The sequence below is a fragment of the Agelaius phoeniceus genome, chromosome 2 (genome assembly GCF_051311805.1).
Source record: "Agelaius phoeniceus isolate bAgePho1 chromosome 2, bAgePho1.hap1, whole genome shotgun sequence".
Taxonomy (NCBI): Eukaryota; Metazoa; Chordata; class Aves; order Passeriformes; family Icteridae; genus Agelaius; species Agelaius phoeniceus.
The window spans coordinates 70,436,169-70,446,548 of record NC_135266.1 but is presented as its reverse complement, the minus strand read 5'-3'; the positions used below and the strand labels follow the sequence as shown (position 1 = coordinate 70,446,548).

The window sequence follows — 10,380 nt, the reverse complement described above, 5'->3', positions numbered from 1 at the left end:
TGTCTCATACCTCTGTGCAAGATCCTGGCTGCTCTCCCGGTGTCTCCAGGCGTCATTGCGGGGGCTCCCAGACAGGAGGATGCTGTGCATCATCTGGCTGGCCTCGCAAACCAGGAATCCCTTCATCACCCCTCCTGAACAGATCCTCATGCATTTGCCCAGAGGACTTCATAAAAATTAATTGAGTTGCCCAGCATTAGACACAGATCATAAAACTCCCATCTGATCTCGTACCTGCTGCCGATTTTAACGGTTGATTGAAACAATGAGCGCTAGCTCACCGGGAATGTAACAATGCCCCTAGAGAAAGCCGTAGCACGGGCAGTAGGTGTAGATAAGGGTGTAAACGTACAATAAAGATCCTCTGCCGGTACCACAGAGCTCTCTTTGCTACGGGAGTAAAACCCTCGGGCTGCAGTTTAAGCGTAGCAAAAGTGATGGAGATTACCCTTCGAGTTACAAGTTTTGCTGAAAAGCAAATCTGTGTCTCTTGCTATTTATTTAAATAAATAAACATTTATTTGTTTGTTTTTCTATTATCTTGCTCATTGTAAACTGAAAGAGAAATGAACTCGGAGCGAGGGAGAACTGGAGGGCAGCCAGGCAAGGAGCAGAAAAGCCATGCCACGAGCAAGTCCCATTTCTGCCTGATGCTATCAGAGGCACTATTACGCAGACGCTGATCCTAAACATTTCCCTCCTCTACTCCCAAAAAAAAACCAAAAAAACCAACCAAACCAAAACCCATTCGATAACCTACTAACAACCACCTACGTGCTTCCAGGGCGCTAACCGGGAAAGAAAAACCAAGCGGGGCGCTAACGTGGGAAGGAAAGCCGGCCGGGGAGCGGCAGGAGCGCGGCACAGCCGTGCGGCGGTGCCGGTGCGCAGCCCGGCTGTCCCCGCGGGCGCGGGCGGAGCGCGGGGCGCGGGCGGGCCCGCAGGGGGCGCTGCTGGGCGGCGGCGCTCGCTATAAAAGCCGGGCCCGCGCGCGGCCCGCGCCGTCCGCTCGGCCCGGCAGCGGCGGAGGCGGCGGAGCCGGTGGCAGCGGCACCGGCACCAGCACCACTATTGAGGCAGGTGAGCGCCGCGCGTCCCCCGGGCACCGCTCCCGCCTCGTGGGTGTGCGCCCCTCTCTGCCCCGCATCGCCCCGGGGCTGGTATTGCTCCATGCTCACCGACCCCGGAGCGCCGGGAACGGGACATGGGCAAAAGCTCCAGGAGACGGGGACGGCTCCCGCGCGGGAGGGGCGCGGCGGGGCTGGCGGCCAGGAGATGGGAGAGCAAGCGCAGCTTATCAGGGTGGATAATATTTGTGATGGAATCCATTCAGACAAAAGTTCTGGGGATGCCGGACTGGCTGGAGCGGGCTTCGCTGTCCGTGCGCGGATCGGAATTGCTAGCGGGGCGACAGTGCCTGGGGAAACAGGGTCCCGGCAGGGCTAGGGACCCCGGGACACGACCGAGCCTTCGGCACTGGCCAGAGGAGGGCTCAGGGCAGGTGCCGAGCTTGCCGGCAACCCACGGGCGCGCAGGGCTGAAGTGCTGCAATTACTCTCAGCCCCATCCGTGGCATCTAACAGCATCCCAATATTTTTCCGAAAGATGATGGAAGGTAAAGCAGCTACTATGAATAAAAAGCAGCGTTTTTCTAAGAGGGAAGGCTAAACGTGTGGAAGATAGGGCAGCGAATCCGAGTCTTCCTACTCAAGTGAACTGCCTTTGCGTGAAGAGCTGTTCATCTAGATCGGTCGTTTCCAACTCTGTTTAAATGAGTACGGGTACCCTTTTCCTCTTTGCTTTATCTCCCTCACTGTCTCTGCCCCTGCTCCTTTCTCCCCGGTTCCCATCGCTGCCTCCCGAAGGTAACAGTGCCGAGGGGGCTGGTGTGCCGTGGCACCAGCCGGCACCGGCTCCCTACAGGTGCCTCTGCTAGCGAGCCAATGATCCCCGGTTGCGCTAAACATGAAAGGAGCAAGCCGGCGGGAGCCTTGACGTTTATCATTGCATTAAAACGGCAAAGGTAAACAAAAAAATATAAACATCTCTCTGCGGGTCAAGCGTTAGAAATACTTGCTTATAGTAAGGCATCGGTAGCAAAATCATTTGCCTGTCAAGTGTTTGCATGCAGGTTAACTTTGCAACGGATGACTGCATTAGGGAGGCACTTGGCAGCCGATGAGCTGGCTGTAATGTGATGCATAAATGCTTTGTTTTGGTTTGTGTGTGATTTCATAGAGGGATTGTTTTATGCTCCTTACATCCAGTGCAGTGTTTGTGGGTTTTATCGTTTCTCATCGCCAATTTGAAGCAGGGTTGTGGGCTTTTCTGTATCCCATGCTGCATAAACCCTTTACTGGGTCTGCCTGTTTGCAATGCAATTAAATATGCCCAGCTACTTGTCTCCTATTTATGCAATCTGTGGTGGAGAGCAGCGCAGCCTGTGCTGCCGGGGAGCGGTGGGAGAGAGCTACGCGTGTGCAAATGAGGGTTAACTTCTCATTCCACGGTGTTTAGCCTCACCTTCATTTCAGAGAATCAGCTCTATTCTAAGGTACAGAAGGGGGATTCTGTAAGTAATTCTTTCAGTGCTGAACTGTGAGTTTGGAAATTGCTACCTGGGAACGGGTGGGGTGTGGGGAGGGGAGGGTTGATGGGATGGGACAGAGACACCGAGGAAAATGCTTGCAAGGCTGTGTCCATGTGATTTATTTGCAGTAGCTTTTGATATGGTACCGTGTTTCTCTGTATATTTGTCTCTTTAAGGACAGAGGTGGATATTTGGCTACTGATCTAACAAATGGCAAGTGTAGGGTTGGGTCAGATAAGTAGTTTTTAATTTCTTTACAGCAAAGCTTTTTCTATGGTAAAATTTTCTAGGGTGTTATCTTTTATTTTAGTGATAGCAACTGTAACAAGCAGGAAAGCAACTTTAAACTCCTGGCCTTGATTTCTGGAGTGTGTATTTTTATGCAAAATACACTTTTGTTATAGTAAGCAATGCATGTTATTTAGGAAGATAGGAGAGCTAACAGCAGAAGTGGAGCTTCCACAGCTGTAAAGCACATCAGAACATGTGCAGGGAACCTGGTAACCAGTGAGAATTAGTCCTCTTTCCTAAGTTAGGAAAACCAAGATTTTCAGCTTTCAGTGTGTGTTCTCTGTTTCTTAAGTTCATTCAGGAAGTACCAGAAATCAGTGTAGGACAGAGTTACAGCCAGTTCCACTTAAATGTGTGCTCTCTGGAAAGTCATACAATGGGAGGATAAAGTGAAGCACAGTACAGTAGAGACTCATACACAGTGGTTGGTTTAATATTTGATTGAAGGCTCTGCAGGAGAAAAGACTGAGGCATGATAATGGACATCTGGGTGAAGGTATTTGCTGAAATGCCAGCAGCAAGCAGTGCAAGAGGATCTCTTCTCCTCCTCCCCTGTCTGGATGCTGAGGCTTGCTAAAAAGACTATTGAGACACAGCTGATTTAGCAAATGCTTTCCCTCGACAAGTACTGCATTTTATCTGAAGTTATTTATAATTATACTGACGTTGTTTAAATGCAACTATTACCAAACCTGCTGCAGTCAGTTTTGTTAAAGAAGTCATAAGCAGCTGAAACTGAAAAGAAAGTAGCAAAGGAGAGCAAAACTTCAGTGTATGGTGGTTTGTTCTGTGCCTGAACTTTTTACTGCAAACTCAAACCTGTTGAAACAGTTTTTCTTTAGGAAAATAATTCGGATGGATTTTGCTATAACTTACTCTGGCACTATCCTAATATAACTAGCATCCTTGTGAGCCTGGGAATGCTGTCACTTTCTGTTGCTGGATATACATTTGATGCTGTACACTCTGTAAATCTGATTTGGTTGTTGTTCTGCCCACTGCTGTTATATGGTATCATCTTGCTATTCTGGGTTTTCCAGTGGGGAACTGGAAAGAGGATAAGATCCAATACTTCATCTAAGGTGACCAGAAAGATCTCCAGAGTACAACCAAATACTGGGACCACCTGCCTGGCCTCTGTCAATGATTTCATAAGAAATACCTTCTTAGTAAGGGTCAGTAAGGTGCAAAGCAAGTGGAGAAATGGTTAGCTGCTATAATTTGCTGTAACTTGACAACCAAGTGATTTATACCAATTAAAGCCCTGCTCCATGTTACTCTGTTATGACAGAGAACCAGGTCATTTTGCAGCCAAAAGACATATATGTAAAATATTAAAAGCATTTGAAAAATAGTCCAACTGTTAACCCCACACTTTCAAGTCTCCAAGTACCACATCTATAGACCTTTTAAATACCTCCACCTATGGTGACTCCACTTTCCTAGGCACCCTGTTCCAGTGCTTGACAACTCTTTCAGTGAAGAAATTTTTTCTAATATCCAATCTAAACCTCCTTTGTCACAAACTGAGACAATTTCCTCTTGTTCTGTTGCTGATTACCTGTGAGGAGAGGCCCACCCTCCCCTCATTACAACCTTTTTTCCAGGCAGTTGTAGAAAGCAATAAGGTCCCTCAAGACTTTTTTCCCCATGCTAGGCAACCCCAGCTCCCTCAGCTCTCCTCATAAGACTTGTGTGCTAGACCTTGCTTTTTAAAAGACTTTATTTCAGCAGTTTCCTTAGTAATTTCTTAAAGGGTTTGTATTTTCTTTTTAAGTTAAGAGGGTACAGATTTGAAAGTCAGGCAAACAGTTCCTAAACTGCTGGGATAGTGAATCTTCACATTTTAGGGCAGGAGCGATTTTCTGCTCAAGGAAAAGTTAATGTCACTTTTGTGATGTGGTGTGGCATACCATAAAGTGCACCAATGGTGCATTGGGTGGAAGGTGAGGAAATCCAAGTTTTCCTCCTGTATAAATATGGTAACTTTGGTTTAAGACCATGCCTTAGCTTCCTCTCCAGGAACTGGGAGGAGTGTGCTGGCTCACTCTTGCAGAGCGTTTGGGGACTGTGGATGGTGATTTCTGTTTGTTCCAGCAGAGGTCTCAACATCAAACATCTCTGAAAATGGCTTAATCCTCAGAAGCATCTGGTGTGGCAGCAGTTACCAGGCTTTTGCTGTTAGCGACATAGCTTGCAGATCAGTGATTTTATGCAATCCACAAAACTAGCAAAAGCATCAGAATTTTCTTGGGTTCCCCTCCCAGCCTGCAGCTGTGACTCTCAATTCAGATGTTGGTGTAATACAGGTTGCTGCTCCTCATATGAGCCTGAGGGCTATAAACTGCTTTGAAACCACTGCTGCATGGGATGCAAAGCTGGAAGAAAGGTATAACTTGTTCTTCTTTGCACAGCTGTGAGTCTTACTTCTTGGGCACAATCACCAAGCACTTACAGGAGAATTGCTTCCCTTTGAAATCATTGCTAAAATGAAAAACAAGCCTCTAAAGCAGATACTGGGCAAATTAGTTTCTCTATTAAATTTTACTTTTTGAATTTTAACTATTTAGTTGCTTATTCTAAATGAGTTGGCTTCCATGTTTATTATCCCCATGGGGTGCTCTATGTTATGGCAAAACACTAGGGCTGTCAAAAAGCCAGTCTGGCAGGCAAGGGTAGCTCAAATAGAGATGCTCTGATAGTGCTTTTGCCCTCTGGCCCATTTTCTCTGCCAAGTTTTGCAGGGGGCACATGGAACAACAACCTTTCAAGCCACTTGTGATTGCAGTCCGAGGCAGGTCTCACAGTAATTCTCAAATTTATCCTGCCAGAAAAATTCAGAGGGACCATTACCCAGGTAATGTTTCTGTGCTCCACAGTATGTTAGTGTAACTGGACAGGAATTAGATTGTGATGGGAGAAAAATATAAAGCTTTGTATTAAGTATTTCTGGCCTTGATGCAGTTTGCTCATGCCAGAATGCTGGGAGGAATCATAATGTGCTATGCACAGGCAGGATGCTGGGCACAGATAAGAAATTTAAAAGTAAATGACACTTGACCGTGTAAGACCTCAGCAGACTCATGCTCTAAGGATGAATTTGTTCCTTCTGGTCCATCAGACCGTGGGGATTTTAGGTCCTTCTCTTGCTGCTGCTGCAAAGTTGTTTTGCTCTTGGTGTGATATAATGGCTTTAAAAAGGAAGGAACAGTAACACAGCCTCTGGAAACAGTTCACAGGAGCTTTGGTGGACTCCAACAGCTGGATGAACAAGACTAGAAAAGTCAGACCAGGTACAAGTGCTTAGGACAGGTTTGCTGTATCACCATCACAATCTGAACAGCTTGTTTGGGGTTTAATGCTAAAAGGATCACAACAAGTATTTAGTATGAGCACTGAAACTGGACTGTATCTTCAATGTGCTAGAAGCTTGAGAGGCTAGGAGAATAGATAGGAAATCAGCTCTACATCAAAAGAGTGCTCTTCTTTTCAGATCTCAAACTAAGAAAACATTGGGGAAAAAAAAAAGGAAAAATTCTTTGGTCATTGTTTGTAAGCTGGAAATTAGTAAGTTTCTAAAACAAAACCGGACTGGCTGAAGTGCTAATCTTGATATGATGGCAGCTTGACCAAATTGTCAACCAGGACTCACTGAAACATCTGCATCTATCCATCCTTGATACTGCTGGAGCATGTCTCAAGTATGAGTCAAGTGATGTACAGAAACAATGGGATTTGTTGCATTGATATGCATGGTTTTTTTAAGTAATATGTGTATGCATGGATGTATCATGCAAAATTGTGTGCATTACCATCAAAATTGTTACAGTAATAATCTAAGAAGACAAACTCTTGAGACTTTGGCAAATGAGCTTGCATTTTTCATTGATGAAAGCCCAAGTGTCAGGGTGGCTCACAGCCACCATCCAATCCAAGCAACAAAGTTCAGAGCCAGGTCCTCAGCCTTTATTCATATGAGTAATCCTTAAATGTCAGTAGAGCCAGCAAGATACTGATGCTGAAACAATGAAAGCCCTTGGGCTTGGTTCAGAAGGTGAAAGCTGTGCTCGTCACCTGGTGGGGAGGTGGAAGAAGTTTTCTTTCTTTTTCTGTATCTAGAGTGAAGTGAGAGCTGAGTCATTGCCCCTATAAGCTATAGCATTTTTAAGGTTAAACTTGGATTTAGAGTGGAAAACATAACACTGAGTCTGACAGAACCCCACTGTTCGTTTTCAGCTGCTCAGCACTTTTAAAAAATCACAGAAAAGCTGCCCTGTTTGATTGTTCCTATTACATAATAGCAACATCTTTGGGATTTGAGAGAAGCCATGAGCAACATGTCCCTTACATAACAAATCTAAGTTGCTTTAATCCCTGCTGTGCCACTGCTGACCCTGGGCAGCCAGGAATAGCCTGGGAGTGGTGCTGAGCTCCCCAGGCTCTCCTCTGGGGCTGCAGGATAGCCATGGAGCAGAGGTCCTTTGCTTTGAGGGGTTTTCTGCCAAAAAACCCCAAAAAATCATGCTTGCTGGATTTACAGTCTTTCTTCTAAAAGATTGCAAATAGTGGTTGAAGCGGGAGCCCTGCCTTGCTCCTCATGAGTAGACCTGATCCTTTGCCACTTCCATTTTTTTTTTTCCTGAAACATCAGCATTTACCTCCATTTCCAGCTGAAAACTGGTCATCTTATGGTTTTGGTAACTTTGTTCCTGTGCTAGTTAAAAAAAAAAAAACCACCCAAGAAACTCCTAGAAAACCCTAAGGCTAGATCAGACCTTTGGAGCAGGTCCTTGTGAGGCTTTCTCCTGTCTCTGGGATGGTGCCATGTCTTGATTCCTCGAGGGATGTGCTGGGGCTTGCCAGGGTGGGTGCTGTGAGGGAAGAGATGCAGCCAGGTATCATTCTGAGGTCAGGGGACACCTGTGACCCCCCCCAACTTTGGTGGGGTGTGGGAGCCTTGTTCCTGCTCTGTGATTTCATGGGGTGGGTGTGGAGATGATGGATGGCTCATGGAGCAGAAAGCAGGCTACTGGGAAGACTCTGGGGCTTGGTGTCCATGCAGAGGGTCTGACCCTTCTGTCATAAATTGTCATTAATTACATTTTCTTATTTTAAATGGGTGAAACAGTGTGGAAAGGCAGCTCAGCCCTGCCCAAGGAGTGTGTGTGTATTGCTGGGTGCAGATCCTGCCTTGCCATCTCCATGGGAGAGCTCTGCACTGCCCTGATCACCTGGGCTGCCTCTGGTGTAATTGGGAGCATTTGAAGAATGATGATGTGAAAGAAGCAACGTTGTGGGATTGTTTGGGGGGAAGGATTGAGGCAGCTGTGCACAAAGAGACCTATCTAATTAAAACTGCAGGGGAATGGAGATGGTAGCTAATGAGGCTGAACACACAACTTAATTTTACTGAGTTATTTGAAAAGAAGCAGCCTGCATTGTTGGGAAATAGGAGATGGGGGAAAATGGTAAAATGTACCTGGAATTTCATATTAAAATACAAATTTCATAGCCATTAGTGCATGCTTGGTTGAGAGTTATTTTGGATTTGGTATTTTACCACATTCATGTGAAATGTATCATAAGTGGTTACCATCAGTTGCATGTGAACAAAACATTTTGAAAGATTATTTGATTAAATCTGTTTCCTAAAATGCCATTTATATCTTACATCTTTTAATATTTTCCAAGATTTTCATCTAACTTTTCACCACTTGGTCTTTACCACAAGGAAAAAAGACTGTCATGATCTCCCCTTCCTCCCTTGCCTTTACTTCCCCATTCTTTCTCTTCCCTTTTCTCTATTGTACTGTCAGGTTTCACCTAAATTCCACCTGCTCTGCTGGTCCCACAGTAAGATGCCTCATCTTGGTCTTCCATGCACTCATATGTCTTAATTCTTCATTTTAACATCTCCTGTCTGTTTCCCATCATAATATAAATAAATGCACATCACTGACATAGTTAAAAAAATCCCATATTTTTTTTTTCCCCCTCTAAAATCCAAACCCAAAATATTTTTCACCTCTTTTTATTATCTTTTAAATCTGGTTAGTGCTACTTGAGAGAGCCTGTTCTTGTTTCATCTCTGAATCTCAGCAGTCTGGCTTCGGCCTTTTTTTACCATTGGTAAAAGCACATTTCATGACTGCTTGTCAAATCTCAGGACTGGCTTTCTTTCCTTCTCTGCCTTGACCTGTTGTTTTTTGACATAACTCACATTCTCTGATTCCAGTGTTTAGTTTTTGTGATTGCAATCTTTTCCTGACTTCTGTGAGAAGTTCCTTCTGTATGCTTTCCGGATGATCTTCCTCACCCTTTCTTGTTTTCCTTCTTTTCCTCCGTACTTTTTCTGATGATCTCATCACAAGCAAACACAGCTAAATTTCCCTGAGCAACACCACATCACCCATATCACATCAAAATGTGGCAAGGGGACAAGGTATCAAGTAGCACAGACTGTCTTTAAAACAATGATCTCTGTAAATACATGAAAACCTGACTGGGTGGAATCTGTGCTTCCCATTCAGTTTCTGTACCTAAATTTGACTTGAGTGTTGACTTACTCTAAAGATATTCCAGAGGAAGAGGAACAGAAAATGTGGAGTTTGTTTCACAAAGGTTTTGTAGCCTCTTCCCCTTTTAAGAGTAGGTGCATTGCTTCACTTCACTCAGTGCTAAGGCAGATCAGCTTATCTGTGAGCTAATGCCAGGAAACTTGGACAGGATCCTAATCAGAAGAGCAGGATGTTTAATCTTGAGCACTGTGTTTACAGAAGATTTGATGGTGTATGGCCTTGTTACCTACTCTAGTTCTAATGAGTCTTTTGTTTTGGTTTTTCTTTCTTTTTTTGTAAGGTTTCCACCCTTGGACTGTCTTCTAAGGCAAACTATCACCAATGGAAGAAAAACTTGTTTTTCCAGCATTTTGGGTAAGCTTGTCTTCAGTATTATTAATGTCTGATTTCATCTTTTAAAGGTATTTGCCACTAAAGAACTCTTTCAAGAAATCTTTGAATTTTTTTTAATAGTGCTATTTTATCCGATGAAAATTCCATTTAATGATTGTGTAAGCAGTAGAGATAAAGGTAATTTCAAAGCAGACCATGAGGCTTTTTTACTGTGGGAAATTATCGAACAAAGACCTTTGCTTTCCTAATGTTTTTGCTTTGTTTGTTAGGTATAGCATACACTGGAAATATGACTATCTAAACCAATGTACTATATATATCTAAAGTAAGTCCTGTTGCTTTTTGAGGCATTATAACACTATTTGAAGATAGTCTTTCATGCTTGGGAAGGCATAACTTTGTCAGTGGGGAGAAGACTGTGACATAGATCCTGGTAAAACTGTGCTGTAGTGGCACAAGGCTGTGTTCATGGTAAGCAATAACAATGCCTGCTGAAGGCTCTGTGTATGCATCTCCTGTGGCCAGGCATGGTCCTGTCCCTCAAGTGATAAAAAACAGTTTGGCTGGACAAGTTCAGAAATCAACAGG

The 10,380-nt window shown here is 44.5% G+C and overlaps 1 protein-coding gene across 1 annotated transcript in view; it reads left to right on the top strand.

Moving 5' to 3' along the window:
- The first annotated feature begins 1,023 nt into the window (after positions 1–1,023).
- MTUS2 (microtubule associated scaffold protein 2) overlaps positions 1,024–10,380 on the top strand; it is a 263,446-nt gene continuing 254,089 nt past the window's right edge. The window contains exons 1-2 of the mRNA XM_077173823.1: positions 1,024–1,080; positions 9,740–9,813. The gene's annotated coding sequence lies outside the window, so the exon portion shown is untranslated. The remainder of the gene's footprint in view (positions 1,081–9,739; positions 9,814–10,380) is intronic.